Below are 12,992 nucleotides of genomic sequence, written 5' to 3' on the forward strand. Positions count from 1 at the left end.
AATAATTTTACTAATTTGATGTATACAAAGATGAGGCTGTGAATGAAAGCTGAAAATTCTAACTGCAAATTCCGGGAAGAAAGCATCTATCTTTAAAAAAAATGTTCAAAGATCAGAGTTGGAAGTCTTACACTTCTGGATTTCAAAACTTATTACAAAGCTACTAATCAAAAAAATCTAGCACTGGCATAACAACGGACACATAGCCCAAGAGAATATAAAAAGAGGGCCCAGAAGTAACCCCTTACAGATATAGTCAAATGGTTTTTGATAAGAGTACCAAAACTACACAAAGGGGACAGAACTCTTGATGAACTCTCAGTAAAACTGTATATATACATGCTGAAAAAATGAAGTTGGACCCTTACCTTATATCACATACAAAAACTTAACTCAAGTAGATCAAAGACCTAATCATAGGATCTAAAATTCTTCGAACAAAGCATAGTGGAAAAGATTCATGACATTAGATTTGGCAATACTTTTTATATATGACCTCAAAGGTACAGATAAAATATAAAAATAAACTGGACTATTTAAAAATAACTTTTGTTTTTAATCAGATGATAAAATCAACAGAGTGAAGAACTATAGATGGGGAAAATATGAACAAATTATATATCTGATAAGGGTTAATATCCAAAATATATAAAGAATTCATACAACTCAAGGACAACAACAACAACAAAATCTCAATTAAAACATGGAGAAAGAACTTGAATAGACATGTCTCTAAAGAAGATACACAAATGGCCAAAAACCACATAAGAAGTTTAACATCACTAGTCACACAAATCAAATCTACAACAAGATACCATTTCACACCTATTAGCATAGTGTATATATATATATATATATATTTTTTTTTTTAAATGTTGGCAAATATATGGAGAAAGTGGAACCCTTGTGCACTGGGATGTCACATGTTACAGTCCCAAGGTTCTGATCAAGATGATGGAGTAAGAGGACATGAAGTTCATCTCCCACTTTGAACATATCAAAAATGCATCTATATGTGGAACGGTTCTCACTGAAAACTAACTGAAGACTGCCAGATGAACTCCTGTACAACGAAGGTTTTAAGAAAGATGAAGGGAATAAAAGCAATCAGTTTGGGAACTGTGCCCCTGGAACGGGACTCAGAGGAAAACAGATTACAAGAGAGTGGGGACAGCCACCCTGAGGAGCGAGCAGTTCAAACCGCATCCTGGACACCCCAGTCTTGGGGTCCAGTGTGGAAGAGACAAGCCTCCTTGGCTGATTGGAGGACTTGGGACTAACAGAAGGACTGTGGGGATCCCAGACCCTACTCATAGGGAGTACACACATTGATTTACCCCTGAGGCAGGGAGGAGAGAGGTCTTCTCTAAAAGCTGTTGAGTTTCTTGAGACTTCCCCACAGCACACTTCAGCCCAAGATGGACAAAAGTTTTGGCCCCACTCCACATCACAGAGCAGGACTGGATCTGGGGCAGCCATGAAGAGGGAGAAGATTTGACTGTGGCACAGATGTGACTCGGTCCCAGGGCTTAGCATCAATGGGGAGGCAGTACCATTGCTGTTGAAGACTACTCAAACAGTGCAATAAAAGCAGCCCAGATCTCTGATGGCAGCCACTAAACTGCAGATCACCTGCCCCATGCACATTGAGAGTCCACAAGGCCACACTCACCCTGCAGAACAGTTCTATAAAAGGGTGGCAACAGTGGAGGCTGAGGGCAGTTGTAAAGGACAAGAGGAACTTGGATCCAAGGCTGCATCTGAGCAGAGCCATGGTCACCTGTACAAGTAGTGAAGCAGAACTTTATCTGCAGCCAAACCAAGCTCAGCGTCTACATGAGCTCTACTTGTTTCTGTACCCTCACTCTCTGAGGCAAGGAACCAGTACAGGGAAAGGGGAAAATACATACTTAAAGGAGACTCATCCCTCAGGGGTTCTGCTCTAGCAACTTGAGATCAGACCTCACCCTTTATAGAGTGGTGATGGCCACTGAGCAAAGAAGTCCCAGCTCACACCCAGTGCCAGCTCTAGCCCACCTATCTCCAGGCCCACATCAAATCCAGCTCTCATATCAGAGGCATTTGGCATATGCAGATTGCATAGGGATGCTCTCACACAAGAGCTCATCATCAAGATCACAATTACTAAATGTTTAATCTAAGTTTAAAGAGGCAGGGAAAGTTAAGCAAAATGAAAAGGTAAAGGAACTACTGTCAATTGAAAAAATAAGAGAAAAACTTTGAAAAAATAATGAAACATAAATAATTTACCAGATGAAAATTCAAAACATTGCTAATAAAAATGTTATAAGATTAGGAGGAAAATGATGCATACAGTGAGCACTTTTACAAGGAACTAGAAGGAATGAATAGCAGACTAAATGATATAGAAGAGCACATAAGTGATCTGGGAGACAAAAATACAGAATTCACTTAATCAGAACAGCCAAAAGAAAAATAGATTTATAAAAATTGAAAACAATTTAAGAGATCTCTAAGAAGTTGAAAACAATTTCAGATCAGTCGCTCAGTAGTGTCCGACTCTTTGCGACCCCATGAATCCCAGCATGCCAGGCCTCCCTGTCCATCACCAACTCCCGGAGTTCACTCAGACTCATGTCCATCGATTCAGTGATGCCATCCAGCCATCTTATTCTCTGTCGTCCCCTTCTCCTCTTGCCCCCAATCCCTCCCAGTATCAGAGTCTTTTCCAATGAGTCAACTCTTCGTATGAGGTGGCCAAAGAACTGGAGTTTCAGCTTTAGCATCATTCCTTCCAAAGAAATCCCAGGGCTGATCTCCTTCAGAATGGACTACTTGGATCTCCTTGCGAAAACAATTTAGAAGAACTCAAATATTAAGTGTAGCAACATTCACATTACAAGGGTTCCAGAAGAGAGACAAAAAAATGGATCAAAAATGCACTTGAGGAAACTATGGCTGAAAATGTCAAACCTGAAGGAAAAAAGGGGAAAGAAAAAAGGAAAAAACATATCCAGATACAGAAAACACAGAGGGCTCCAAACAAGATGAACCCAAACAAACACACACCAAGATACACCATAATTAAAATGGCAAAAGTTAGAGAGAGAATTCTAAAGGCAGCAAGAAAAAAGCAAAGGATTATATACCTGGGAACCTCCCTAAGGCTGTTGCCTGATTTCTCTGCAAAATCTTTGCAGGACAGATGGCAGTAGCATAATATACTCAAAATGCTGAAAGGGAAAAACCTGTGGCATAGAATATTCTACCAAGCAAGATTAAATGACTACCAGTTTGAAACAAGTAGATATAGTTATGAGTCAACAAATATGAACCCCATGGTAATCATAAATTGAAAATCTATAATAGACACACAGAAACTTAAAAGAAAGGAGCACAAGCATGCTATCAAAGAAAATCACACCACAAAAGAAGAAAAAAGAATAAATGAACAGAAAAGTACATAAACAACTGGAAAAATTTATAAAATGGCAATAAGTACATACCTATCAATTAATATTTTGAATGCCAATGGGCTAAATTCTTCAATCAAAAGACATAGGGTAAAGGTAGTTGACTGGATAAAAAAAAATATGATCTTTTTATATGCTGCCTACAAAAGATTCACTTTGGAGCTAAAGGCAGACTGAAAGTGAGAGGATGGAAAAATATCTGATGCAAATGGAAACAACAGGAAAGCAAGGGTAGCAATCCTCATTTTCAGACAAAATATTAGTAGACTTTAAAACAAAGACTATAACAAAAGACAGAGAAGGGTATTCTATAATGATACAGGAATCAATACAAGAAGAGGCTATTACATTGGTTAATACATAATATTGGAACACTAAATATATAAAGCAAATAGTGGGAATAAAAGGAAAAAATGAAAATACTAAAATAATAGTAGGGGGCTTTAACACTCCATGTACATCAATGAACAGATCATTCAGACAGAAAATCAATAAGGCAACAATAGCTTTAAGTGACAAAATAAAAATTTTTGGATTTAATAGATACCTGCAGAAATTACATTCAAAAACAGAATATACATTCTTTTTAAGTACATGTGGAACATTCTCCACAATATATCATATGTTAGCCACAAAACAAGTCCCAACAAATTTAAGAGAAAAGAAACTATATGAAGCATTTTTCTAATTACAATAATATGAAACTAAAAACCAATTACAAAAAGAAAAATGGTCAAGAACAAACATGCAGGGATTAACAACATAATGAAGTCTATTTATGACAAATTCTACTAATACCATACTCAAAGAATACAAGTTGAAAACTATTAGACTTAATAAATGAATTCAGCAAAGTTCTATGATACAAGATTAATATATAGAATTTCTGTTGTTTTTCTGTGTATTTATAATAAACTATCAAAAAGAGAAAGTAAAAAGATATCTCATATAAAATCACATTTAAAAATACTTACGAATAAACTTAACCAAGGAGGTGAAAGACCTATATTCTGAAAACACATACAATTTTGAAATTGAATATAAAAATACAGAAAAATGGGAAGATGTCTTGTGCTACTATTAAAAATGGCCATAGTACACAAAGTAATCTATAACAATCCTTATCAAAATATCCATGAAATTTTTCACAGAACGGGAACAAATAATCCTAAAATTCATATGTAATTGCAAAAGATTCCAAACTGCTAAAACAAGCTTGAGAAAAAAGAACAAAGCTGGAGATATCATACTCCCTGACTTCAGTCTATACAAAAGCTACAGGATTCAAAATGGCATAGTACTGGCGTAAAAACAGACATATAGATCAATGGAACCAAAAAGAGGTCCCAGAAATAGACTCACACACATATGGGCAATTAATCTGACAAAGGAGTCCAGAATACATTGATACAATGGAGAAAAGACAGTTTCTTCAATAAATAGTGCTGGGAAAACTAGACAGCTACATATAAAACAATGAGATCAGAACATTTACTCATACCATATACAAAAATAAGCTAAAAATAGATTAAAGACCTAAATATGAGACCTGAAACCATAAAACTCCTAGAAGATAACACAGAACATCTTTTGAATTAAATCACACCATTTTCTCCTAAGCAAAGGAGACATAACAAAAATAAACAAATGGGATCAAATTAAACTTCAAAACTTTTGCACAGCATAAAGAACTGTTAACAAAATGAACAGCAACCTACTGAATGGGAGAAAATACATGAAATGCTAATATTCAAAAGATAGAAACAGCTCATAGGACTCAAAATCAAGAAATAAACAACCCAATCAAAAACGGGCAGAAGACCTGAACAGATGGTTTTCTAAAGAAGACATACAGATGACTAACAGCACATGAAAAATATGTTCAACATCACTAACCATTAGTGAAATGCTAATTGAAACAAGAATAAGGTATTGTCTCACACCTGTCAGAGTGACCATCATCAAAAAATCTACAAATAACAAATGCTGAAGAGGATGCGGAGTATAGGAAACCCTTTAACCTTTTTGGTGGAAATATAAATTTGTGCAGCTACTATGAAAAACAATATGGAGGTTCCTCAGAAAAAGAAAAATAGAACTATCAAAATTCTACTCTTGGATATATAGCTTGAAAAAGGAAAAGCATAAATTTGAAAAGATATATGTATCCCAATGTTCATAGCAGTACTGTTCACAACAGACAAAATATAGGAAAAAAATAATATAAATATTCTCTATATATATGTATATAAATATATACATGAAATTCTGCCATTTACAGCAACATGAATGGACCTGGAGAATATTATGCTTAGTGAAAAAAGTCAGAGAAACACAAATACTGTATTATCACTTACAGTGAAAGTACAAGTCGCTCAGTAGTGTCTGACTCTTTGCGACCCCATGGATTATATAATCCATGGAATTCTCTAGGCCAGAATACTGGAATGGGTAGCCTTTCCCTTCTCCAGGGGATCTTCCAACCCAGGGATTGAATCCAGCATTGCAGGTGGATTCTTTACCAGCTGAGCCACAAGGGAAGCCCTGCTATTACTTATATGTGGAATCTAAAAAATAACAGAAATGAATGTATATAGAAAATAGAAATAGATTAGAAACCCAAACTAGTTGTTACTAGTGAGGAGAAGGAAGAGAGAAGGGGCCCATTAGAGGTATGAGATAAAGACAACTACTGTGTATAAAACATATAAGCAGCAAGGCTATACTATATAGCATGGGGAATTATGGTCATTATCTTGTAATAATTTTCAGTGGAACATAACCTATAAAAATACTGAATCACTATGCTGTGTAACAGAAACTAATATGACATTGTAAACTATGTTTCAATAAAAAATAAATAAATAAAAATAATAAAACAACTACCAAAACCTGGGAGCAAACCAGGATCTTTAGGTCTTTGGACTAAGGCTTTCACAACCAAGCTACCTCAGCTACTTCTGGAGAACTTTTTCCACATACCTATAATGAGATATTTGCTTCACTGTAACAAAAAATTCAGTATAGAGGTCCAATTGGAAGTAGGAGTTAAATAAATATTACAGAGGTGATGAGACAAGGTTGGCCTCTGTTTCTAAGCTAGACGTGATCAATAATTTTACTTTCCTCACTTGTTTTTTTGCTTTTTAACTGCCTTGCAATTTGTTTTTCTCTTTTAAAAATAAGTCATGGACTTTTTTCATGTCAACAAAATTTAATAAAAACAAGACAAAATGGTACAACTTCTATAGGAAACAGTGTGGTACATCCTCAAAACACAGAATTGGAATATGAACCAGCATTTCTATTCAGAGTATATTCAAAAGAATTGAAAACAGTATTTCAAAGAGATATTTGCACAGCTGGCTATCCTCATAGTAGGATAATTCACAGTAGCCAAAAGGCAGAAGCAAACCAAGTGTCTTCAACAGATTATTGGATAAACAAAAGTGGTATATACATAATAGTGGAATATTATTTACCTTAAAAAAAGTTAGGAATTTCTGACATATGCTGCTATATGGTGGGAGAAGGCAATGGCAACCCACTCTAGTACTCTTGTCTGGAAACTCCCATGGATGGAGGAGCCTGGTAAGCTGCAGTCCATGGGGTCGCTAAGAGTCGGACAGGGACACGACTGAGCGACTTCACTTTCACTTTTCACTTTCATGCATTGGAAAAGGAAATGGCACCCCACTCCAGTGTTCTTGCCTGGAGAATCCCAGGGACGGGGGAGCCTGGTGGGTTGCCGTCTATGGGGTCGCACAGGGTCGGACACGATTGAAGCGACTTAGCAATAGCAGCAGCAGCTGCTATATGGATGAACCTTGAGGACATTATGCTAAGTCAGTCAGTCAAAGGACAAATGATGTATGATTTCAACTATATATAAAGCATACCCAAATTCAGAGAGACAGAGATTAGAATGATGATTGTCAGTGTCCAGAGATAGTGGAGAATATGGAGCTGTTTAATGGGTACAGAGCTTCAATTCTGCATGACAAAAAGTTCTGGAGATTGGCCCCACAACAATGTGAATATATTTGTAGGCTAGTGAAAAATTTTGGATTATTCCTCTTGGGTTAATAAACCAGGACTGTAAATTAAACCAACAAAAGAATAACTTGGGAAAAGGCATCTAAGTTTTATTTTGATGTTAATGTTTTAGTTTTTATGTATATGGAGGTCTTTTAGAAATAAAGAAGACCACTGAAAAGAAGTGGTTAGACTCAGAGACCTAAGATGTCATTTTAACAAAGGGAAAAAAGACAAAGGAAGAAGTATTTGAGCTTGAAGGGATGATGAAATGTGGGAAGACAAATACATGGGGGGAACTAATGGAAGATGAGGGTTATTTAATAAGGTTGAGTTTATGCAGAGTCATCTCAGTGCCATCTCCATCATGAGTGATAAAAGCTGGTGTTCCCTTTCTTGCTCAAGAGACAGGGGCACCACACGGTCAAAAGGGAAACCTGCTTTTCTTTGGGGCAGATGAGGGAGAGAAGAGAGCTTTTCCTGTGTCTCTTTATCCTCAATTGCCTTTAGCTCAAAATAATCTTCATGCCAAAGTGGTATATTTAAATATGACACATCTGACTGCCTTCATAATTAATACTATTGAACTATATATTTAAAAATAGTTAAGATGGTCAACTTTATGTTTTATATATTTTACTATAATTTTTAAAGATTCAAAGTGTGTTAGAAAATTAAATAAGGAAACTGTTAAGGGGTAGTTCAGGTGTAAATGGAATTATGCAGCATGCTTTTTGCCTACAGTAGTATACGAATGTGTCCCTGGAAACATACCTAGATATGTTTTACTCAATTTTCTTACTTGAAAGAAAAGTTATTTCTTATTTGAAAGGAAAGTAACAGTACTTGTTATCTCTAACTTCTTCTAATATACAAATATATGTACACATATTTACATGCATATACAAACACACAGAGTACTTACACACTACTTCTAACTGGGGAAGTGAAATTAATTCTACACATGAACACATTACATAAATCAAAGTATTAGAGAAATTATTATTATTATCTTCACAGGCAAAATTTTTGCCGGCATATGAAAGTTGTAGCAATTCTCAAATTGAAAAGATATGGAACAGAGATCAGAAATCCAATTAATATTCTCATTTCTATGTCTCCTTGTGCAATCAATGCTACATTTATTGTATTTTAATTCATGGGAAAGGCAATCCATATAAATGGACAGGTATACTTACGAGATTGACCACATAAAAATATATATATACTATGGTTTACTTCTGTGTGATAAAGTAAATAAAGTCTTTGTTCTTTGAAAGAATCTTATTCAAAATTTGTATGCTACAGCTTCTTTGCACTAATAATGCAAGTGTGCCAGACTCTTTTTCTGTTTATCAGCAAGTACGCATACATAAGAAGCAGCTATTCGGTCTGAGATATAAATAGCTGAAATAAATTTCCTATTTTCTCATTTTTCCCCTGATGAAATATATTTAAATGTCAGCTGCATTATAACCTTCAAATAACTCAATATCAGAACTTGAAGTGCTATTAAATGTCTGAATACAAGTAAATGCTAAAGAACCATAACATTTTGTTTTAATTGCCTACAGCTATTTTATAAATATTCACCCAATAATTACTGTTAATTTCTTATTCAAAAAGAGTGGCAGAGTAAAGAGAGAAGCCAGTAGCTTAAAAAGTTTCCTTGCTTAGTAAAAAAAAAACAAGGCCAGGGTATGAAAGAATTCTATAGAATGATAATGAATATAAAAATTACACTAGGAACTCAGCACAATTTTATCCTTCATAATTTTTGATGTTTCCATACAATATTATAATTTATTGTTTATGTAAATATATTCTTTTTACTTCTTATAGTTAGTGATATTATATCCATTTTCTTGTTCTCAAGGCTAAGCCTATATTAGCTAAATGACAGGGATTGGTGGGTTAATTACTTGATTACTTGAGCCTCTTGAAAAAGGTGAAAGAGGACAGTGAAAAAGCTGCCTGGATTAAAATTCAACATTCAAGAAACGAAGATCATGGTATGTGGTCCCATTCAGTTCAGTTCAGTTGCTCAGTCGTGTCCAACTCTTTGCGACCCCATGAACTGAAGCACACCAGGACTCTCTGTCCATCACCAACACCCGGAGTTCACTCAAAGTGATGTCCATCGAGTTGGTGATGCCATCCAGCCATCTCATCCTCTGTCATCCCCTTCTCCTCCTGCCTCCAATCCCTCCCAGCATCAGAGTCTTTTCCAATGAGTCAACTCTTCACATGAGGTGGCCACAGTACTGCAGTTTCAGCTTTAGCATCAGTCCTTCTAATGAACACCCAGGATTGATCTCCTTTAAGATGGATTGGTGGAACCTCCTTGCACAAAGGGACTCTCAAGAGTCTTCTCTAACACCACAGTTCAAAAGCATCAATTCTTCGACACCCAACTTTCTTTACAGTCCAACTCTCACATCCATACATGACCACAGGAAAAACCATAGCATTGACTAGATGGACCTTTGTTGGCAAAGTATATCTCTGCTTTTGAACATGCTATCTAGGTTGGTCATAACTTTCCTTCCAAGGAGTAAGCGTCTTTTAATTTCATGGCTGCAATCACCATCTACAGTGATTTTGGAGCCCAGAAAAATAAAGTCTGATACTGTTTCCACTGTTTCCCCATCTATTTCCCATGATGTGATGGAACCAGATGTCATGATCTTCGTTTTCTGAACGTTGAGCTTTAAGTCAACTTTTTCACTCTCCACTTTCACTTTCATCAAGAGGCTTTTTAGTTCCTCTTCACCTTCTGCCCTAAGGGTGCATATCTGAGGTTATTGATATTTCTCCCGGCAATCTTGATTCCAGCTTGTGCTTCTTCCAGCCCAGCATTTCTCATGATGTACTCTGCATATAAGTTAAATAAGCAGGGTGACAATATACAGCCTTGACGTCCTCCTTTTCCTATTTGGAACCAGTCTGTTGTTCCATGTCCAGTTCTAACTGTTGCTTCCTGACCTGCATACTGGTTTCTCAAGAGGCAGGTCAGGTGGTCTGGTATGCCCATCTCTTGAAGAATTTTCCAGTTTATTGTGATCCACATAGTCAAAGGCTTTGGCATAGTCAATAAAGCAGATATAGATGTTTTTCTGGAACTCTCTTGCTTATTCCATGATCCAGCAGATGTTGGCAATTTGATCTCTGGTTTCTCTGCCTTTTCTAAAACCAGCTTGAACATCTGGAAGTTCACAGTTCACGTACTGCTGAAGCCTGGCTTGGAGAATTTTGAGCATCACTTTACTAGCGTGTGAGATGAGTGCAATTGTGCAGTAGTCTGAGCATTCTTTGGCACTGCCTTTCTTTGGGATTGTAATGAAAGCTGACTTTTTCCAGTCCTGTGGCCACTGTTGAGTTTTCCAAATTTGGTGGCATATTGAGTGCAGCACTTTCACAGCATCATCTTTCAGAATTTGAAATAGCTCAACTGGAATTCCATCACCTCCATGCAGATCAGATCAGATTAGTCGCTCAGTCGTGTCCGACTCTTTGCGACCCCATGAATCGCAGCACGCCAGGCCTCCCTGTCCATCACCAATTCCCGGAGTTCATTGAGACCCACGTCCATTGAGTCAGTGATTCCATCCAGCCATCTCATCCTCTGTTGTCCCCTTCTCCACCTGCCCCCAATCCCTCCCAGCATCAGAGTCTTTTCCAATGAGTCAACTCTTCGCATGAGGTGGCCAAAGTACTGGAGTTTCAGCTTTAGCATCATTCCTTCCAAAGAAATCCCAGGGCTGATCTCCTTCAGAATGGACTGGTTGGATCTCCTTGCAGTCCCAGGGACTCTCAAGAGTTTTCTCCAACACCACAATTCAAAAGCATCAATTCTTCGGTGCTCAGCCTTCTTCACAGTCCAACTCTCACATCCATACATGACCACAGGAAAAACCATAGCCTTGACTAGATGGACCTTTGTTGGCAAAGTAATGTCTCTGCTTTTGAATATGCTATCTAGGTTGGTCATAACTTTCCCTCCAAGGAGTAAGCATCTTTTAATTTCATGGCTGCAGTCACCATCTGCAGTGATTTTGGAGCCCAGAAAAATAAAGTCTGACACTGTTTCCCCATCTATTTCCCATGAAGTGGTGGGACCGGATGCCATGATCTTCATTTTCTGAATGTTGAGCTTTAAGCCAACTTTTTCACTCTCCACTTTCACTTTCATCAAGAGGCTTTGTAGTTCCTCTTCACTTTCTGCCAAAAGGGTGGTGTCATCTGCATATCTGAGGTTACTGATATTTCTCCCGGCAATCTTGATTCCAGTTTGTGTTTCTTCCAGTCCAGCGTTTGTCATGATGTACTCTGCATATAAGTTAAATAAACAGGGTGACAATATACAGCCTTGACATACTCCTTTTCCTATTTGGAACCAGTCTATTGTTCCATGTCCAGTTCTGACTGTTGCTTCCTGACCTGCACACAGATTTCTCAAGAGGCAGATCAGGTGGTCTGGTATGCCCATGTCTTTCAGAATTTTCCACAGTTTATTGTGATCCACATAGTCAAAGGCTTTGGCATAGTCAATAAAGCAGAAATAGATGTTTTTCTGGAAGTCTCTTGCTTTTTCGATGATCCAGCGGATGTTGGCAATTTGATCTCTGGTTCCTCTGCCTTTTCTAAAGCCAGCTTGAACATCAGGAATTTCACAGTTCACATATTGCTGAAGCCTGGCTTGGAGAATTTTGAGCATTATTTTACTAGCGTGTGAGATGAGTGCAATTGTGCGGTAGTTTGAGCATTCTTTGGCATTGCCTTTCTTTGGGATTGGAATGAAAACTGACCTTTTCCAGTCCTGTGGCCACTGCTACTCCATGGTAAATAGATGGGGGGAAAAATGGAAACAGTGACAGACTTTATTTTCTTGGGCTCCAAAATCACTGACCAAGGTCACTTCAGCCATAAAATTAAAAGATGCTTGTTCCTTGGAAGAAAAGTTATGGCATACTTACATATTAAAACGCAGAGACATCACTTTGCTGACAAAGGTCCATATAGTCAAAGATATGGTTTTTCCAGTAGTCATGCATTGATGTGAGATTTGGACTGTAAAGAAGGCTGAGCACTTAGCAATTGATGTTTTTTAACTGTGGTGCTGAAGAAGATTCTTAAAGAGTCCCTTGAACAGCAAGGAGATGAATCCAGTCAATCCTAAAGGAAATCAAACCTGCATATTCATTGGAAGGACTGTTGCTGAAGTTGAACCTCCAATACTTTGGCCACCTGATGCCAAGAGCCTGCAGCTGGAAAAGATTGAGGGCAGGAGGAGAAGGGGGTGACAGAAGGTGGGATAGTTGGATGGCATCATCGACTCAACAGACATGAGTTTGAGCAAACTCTGGGAAATAGTGAAGGACTGTTAAGCCTGGCGTGCTGCAGTCCATGGAGTTGCAAAGAGTCAGACATGACTGAACGACAGAACAACCACAACCTGAGTTAATCAGTAAATGGAAATTGAGGCTTAGAAAATTAATGGCT

At 37.5% G+C, this 12,992-nt stretch overlaps 1 protein-coding gene across 13 annotated transcripts in view; it reads right to left on the reverse strand.

Moving 5' to 3' along the window:
* The window catches only part of GALNT13 (polypeptide N-acetylgalactosaminyltransferase 13), a 952,843-nt gene that overhangs the window by 357,321 nt on the left and 582,530 nt on the right, over positions 1–12,992 (reverse strand). The gene's annotated exons all lie outside the window — the stretch shown is intronic.

Source organism: Bubalus kerabau, chromosome 3 (genome assembly GCF_029407905.1).
Source record: "Bubalus kerabau isolate K-KA32 ecotype Philippines breed swamp buffalo chromosome 3, PCC_UOA_SB_1v2, whole genome shotgun sequence".
NCBI lineage: Eukaryota > Metazoa > Chordata > Mammalia > Artiodactyla > Bovidae > Bubalus > Bubalus kerabau.